The sequence below is a fragment of the Arachis hypogaea genome, chromosome 4 (assembly GCF_003086295.3).
Source record: "Arachis hypogaea cultivar Tifrunner chromosome 4, arahy.Tifrunner.gnm2.J5K5, whole genome shotgun sequence".
NCBI lineage: Eukaryota > Viridiplantae > Streptophyta > Magnoliopsida > Fabales > Fabaceae > Arachis > Arachis hypogaea.
In genome coordinates this window covers 67342401-67348037 of record NC_092039.1, presented here as the reverse complement: position 1 = coordinate 67348037, position 5637 = coordinate 67342401, and the positions used below count along the sequence as shown (strand labels likewise).

The 5637-nt window shown below is 33.3% G+C and overlaps 1 long non-coding RNA gene across 1 annotated transcript; it reads right to left on the bottom strand.

Moving 5' to 3' along the window:
- Positions 1-240: 240 nt before the first annotated feature.
- On the bottom strand, positions 241-4402 carry LOC140184438 (uncharacterized). The gene is made up of 3 exons (XR_011881137.1): positions 3816-4402; positions 3498-3698; positions 241-509 (listed from the first exon to the last, which is right to left on the bottom strand). It is a non-coding gene; the product is annotated as an uncharacterized lncRNA (long non-coding RNA).
- Positions 4403-5637: the final 1235 nt, after the last annotated feature.

Sequence of the window (5637 nt, the reverse complement as noted above, 5' to 3'; positions counted from 1 at the left end):
TAAACTCTTGTCATCAGAACAAGTTAGAAAGCATGACAAACACACAGAGTATGCAATGAAGCATAGTCAGTCCACTCCTAAGGCACTACAGGAAGGACTGCTCTAATACCATATTATAACGTCCCGTTCAGCAAAATACCTTGCTTAATTCAGGGTATTTCTACTAGAAAGAACATTACGTAACCTTCTCTAGTATTAACTACTTAATTATCGAGCCTTTGTATCGAGTTCGCATTTCAGTTTTAAGAAAATTCCAAAAAATTTTTTATTTCATTAAAGTCATAATTCAAACGTTTACAAATAATAATAATCACATAAATATTATTGATAATAATTCTTATACAAAAGAAACCAAATGAAACTCAAATATAATATACCAAACCTACCCCTCTATATGAAATAAAAATCTCAATGGACAATAGCGAGGGGACTCTATAAAAGCAATTAAAACCATAAAGGAAACCTACTAATTGCTCGCAGCTTCAAATTGCGTCTTCAAACCTGTGTCACTGGAAGGGTGGAAAACTTGGGGGTGAGAACCAAACCACATGTTCTCAGTAGAGGTCGAGAATGCCGTGAAAGTAAAGAATAAAACGCAAATAGTTAATTCCATTCAGAAATATTTAAAAGAAATTGTTTTCATTTGCAGCGATCTTTACTTGCCTTATCAACCATTTATTTTGAAAACCAACGACATAACATTCAAAAATCCAAAACCTTATAAAGCATCAGCTAATTATTCAAAATTCTAAACCCATATTTTCCTTTATAAAAATCTTAAAAGTTTTCCTAGAGCGTATGAATGACTAATCTGTTTCAAGCATACGTTTATTAAGTCTATGCTGAACCAACTCAATATTTCATACTTACTAAACCTCAAACACAATCCCATCACGGCCTCAGGCCCAAGCAATTCAACCAACACCCAATTCACCACAATCCAGCCAATAAATTACAAACACAAATAATGAGGTTCAAACACAATCAAGAGCAATTATATCAAGTGTAGCAATTAGTAGTTATCAGAATTATTCATTTAGGCAAACCAATTACAAAATACACACCCAAATAATGTCACATAGATGCATATGATGAATGTCTAGTCCTAGTGCATGTAATGAGCTCATCTGTCATTTTCTACCCGCTCCCGACGTAACCCAGCATTACTAGCCGGATATGGCTTTCCTGTTGGCTATACCCCTGTGTACAGGAAATAACCCCTCTGCCACCATAGGGTCCACTGCACGTAGGAAATAACACATCTGCCACTGCAGAGATGTATGCCGACACACCTTCTGTATACAGAAAATAATCCCTCTGCCACTACAGAAATCGAACAGGTGGTCACAGTACTTCTGTAGCAGGAAATAACCCCTCTACCTTACAGAAATAAAATATGGATCTGTACCGTAGGAAAACGTTCTCAGTGGTCGCACCACTATCTATCTGACTGCCTCAACGAAGCAGATCATCACATAATCATTCTCATTACCATCATTCATTATCATTCTAATTATTCATCATCACTTTCACATTCTTATGCAGTACCACTTTCTTTCTCTGTTCAATCTTACTATACAAACTTTACATCTTTCCTTTTTCTTTCATAATTGCAAATACGCAAGCGAGACAAGACCCACGCCCTTGCCAACAATCTCGTATACCAAATAATCTCTTTTTCAAAGAATCATTGAAGCTTTTATCATTAAATAAGCCTTAAATATTGATTTTGATTAAGTCCTTATACTTTTATAAAAATTTGGACATAGTCTCCTTTAAAAATAGGACTTAGCCACCCTTACGGGTTCTTTCTTTCTCAACATTTTGTCGGCCTCTTTCAGCAATTGCCACAGCAATATATTCTCAAAAACATTTGATAATAGAAAATCTATTTCTTAAATTCCATATCCAAAATAATTACCAACACAACTTGGCAGCCTAATTTTCATTTTGTTTTTAAAATATCAAATGAATTCGGAATTACGCAAACTTTATATCCATGTGACCGTCTCGGATTAAGCTTTCTATTAAACAAAAAATCATAATTTTTTGTTGACTCTAACTTCAGGAATATAAGCAAAATCTTGACTGCTCTGCAGTGATTTAAATCCAGAAAATAGCAGCAGCATACAACATTCGAAATTTCATATAAAATCCAAATTGAATCCAAACACCTTCAAATCTAATGTGGTTAAATCTAACTTATCCAAATTTCTTACTCAATTGGTTTCAGGCTCATACCATTTTTAATGAAGGAGTTACGTAGCTTGGAAGTTAGGAAATTTTCTGCAGAATTCTGTTTTACAAATCATTAAACACAACCTCTTCCAAGTCCCATAACTCACTTATTAAAACATGGAAAACCCTAAAATTTGAATCATATGTACTAAACATACTCAAATTTCACCTCCAATTGGTTGCATTTCAAGATCATTCCAGAATTAAAAATTATAAAGTCTCAAAATTACTGACTTAGAAAACAAAACCTGACTTTTAATGCATAATACATCTTACTTTAAAAATCTAAATCTTTAAAACCATAACTCTAACAATTCTAAAGTTTTATGAAATTAAAGTATTAGGACCAGAGTTTCATTTAAAATTGGTTCCATTTCAAAATTCAAACTGGAGAAATTCCAATAGAGGGAACAATTTGCTGCAGTGTTAAACGTTCTGCAGAAAAACCAGATTTGACATCCATAATTCAAAAATTCACCATAAATCATAAACTAAATGAAAAAGTCTCAAATTCACCAGTCCAGCTCTCTATATTCCCAAGCTTAATCCGGACTTGGTTTCACGCAATTCCGATAATCACAGAATTAGTTATAGCTTTTCAAAGTTGCTGACTCAGTTTAGAAATTATGCAGAAAATCAGATTTTAGAATTCAACTTTGAAAAATCATAACTAATTCTCTAGTTGATACGAAACCTTCAAAACTGAGTTTTCACAATTACACTTAATATAATTTACTTAACACTAAAATTCTTATCATTTCAGTCACTATAGAGTCACTGATTCACTTTCAAAGTTGCCGTTTAATTTCAAGAGAACCTGATTTTCAGCAATCCATTTAGTATTCAAAATCCAACCCTTCAATACCCCTCAAAACCAATTCCAAATCAACCACCAACCAAGCTCATTAACATTACAATATACCAAATAATAGCTCAACAGCAACAAATCCAACATTACCCATTAAAATTCAGTAATTCTCAACAATAAGTGATCAAACTATTCCCAATCTACATAATCAATCAATATCACCAATCAACAATTCCAAATCACAATCTTAACCATTCCAATCACAATTTCAGCCACAATTCAATATTCACACAACCAATCAATATCACTATCAATAATTCCAATTACACTTCACAAGCACAACTTAGCATTCATATCATCAATTAATCACTCGCAACAATTAAGACTATTTGTAATTTACTCAATAAACCTTGCGGGCATTCTTAAATTGAAATCGTTTTAAACCCCCTACCTGGATATCAAATTTCACAAAAACTGAAGACGGAATTATGGTGGGATGACCGGTTAGGCTGCACCCAAAATGCAGCAGCTCCTTCATCCCTTATCCGCCAATGTTAGCAACACTCACAACAGCTTTGACAGGGCAGCAGCAACGCGAGTTGGCCACGACAGTGAGCAAAACAATGAATTCATATTGGGTAGAATAATAATTCTGGAAATTCAAGGGTGGAACAGGGGATAAATTAAATTGGAACAAGAGTAAGGCTAATAAAATGGCAGCGGAATAAACAAGAATGTCAAGTGGAGGTTCAGAACAAGAATGTCTTACAAGAATTAGAAAGGAATAACAGAACAAAGAAGCACCGGTAGCAGCACGGACGATTATAGCAGCAATGGGGAAGACGGCCTTCTCCTCCACCTTGGTTCATGATTCCAGTGGCGGCAGCGGCAAGGAAAGCCTCCCCACCATGCGTTTTGCTTCTCCTCGCCATTCGCATTTCTCTCTGGGCGACGCCGACTCCACGTCTCCTTTCCTCAACTCAGACTTGATGGCGGCACAGCAGCGGTTCAGCAGCGACGATTCGGCTAAATGCGCAGCTTCTCCAACGACAACGAGGTTGGCTTCAACAGCGACTATGGAACGGCAACGAGGACGGAGCTTCCTCTCGGTCACTGCTCGCATCTCCCTCTGGTCCGTGTACTCGACGGCAACGTGCAATGATGGCTCACAATGGCGGCAGTCTCCTCCTCCCCCGATGACGATCCACTTCTCCCTCTTCTTCCTCTGTTCCCTCACCCTCTCCCTCTATTTTTTATTTCCTTCTTTCTTCCCTTCTGTCTCCCCCTCGAGCTCCCCATTCCCTTTCTTTACCTTTTTGATTGTAGATTTAGGGATTTAGTATATGAATTAGGGATTTGTAATATTAGGATAATATATGTATACATAAGTAATATAACAATTTTATAAAACATTTATGATAGGATAACAATTTAGAATTCAAATATAATGCTATAAATATTACTTTTAAAACGCATAAGATTTTATCTATCAATCTATTAACAAGCTCAAATAATTATTTATAATTTAAATCATAAAGTAAATATACTAATCACATTTTATAAAATATGGTTTAAATTCGAAAATATCAATTATTTAGATTATACGATATAATTTTTCATTACTTCCTATTACCAAAACTTTAATTCTAATTTATATAAAATAACTAATTATAGTAAAGATTGTACATAAACCTTAATTAATTTAAGCCCAAAGTATTTATAAAATCAATTTAATCATTTTCTAGTAAATTAATCTCTAAGAGCTCAAACTAATAAAATAAATCATAATTTATTCATAATAGAAATTTCTTAAATTTAATTATATAACACTTCCATTACTGAATTCTAATTTGAAATTATATAAAATAACCAATTATAAAATTTATACAAAAATTTTAATTAACTTAACTCCAAATATTAATAAAACTAATTTAATTATTCTTAATTGATTTATAAAATAAGATATCAAATTAATAAAATAAATCGTAACCTTTTAAGAATAAAAGTTACTTAAATTAAATCATACAATTCTTTCTTATTTTTCAATTACTAAAATTATACAAAATATTCCATTATATAAAATTACTTAAGAATCTTAATTGGTTTAAAATGAAATTACCTCCGAATCTACTTAATTATTTCTAATAAATTAATTTTTAAAATTATAAAGTTTAAACTTAATAAAATAAAATCACAATTTATTTATAATTATATTTTCAAAAATGCGGGATGTTACAACTGTTAGGCGTAGTGACAGACGCAAAAGGATCATTGGATCTTATTCCGACACAAGTATGAACCGACAGATGATTAGCCATATGTAACCTATAGTTGCACCATTTTGACTGAGAGGATGGACGGTAGCCATTGACAACGGTGATCCCCCTACATACAGCTTGCCATGGAAAGGAGTATGAATGATTGAATGAGGACAGTAGGAAAGCGGAGATCCAGAAGGAATAACGCATCTGCATACGGTTATCTAAAATTCCCACCAATGAATTACATAAGTATCTCTATCTTTATTTTATATTTATTTATCTTTTAATTATCAAAACTCCATAACCATTTGCATCCGCCTGACTGAGATT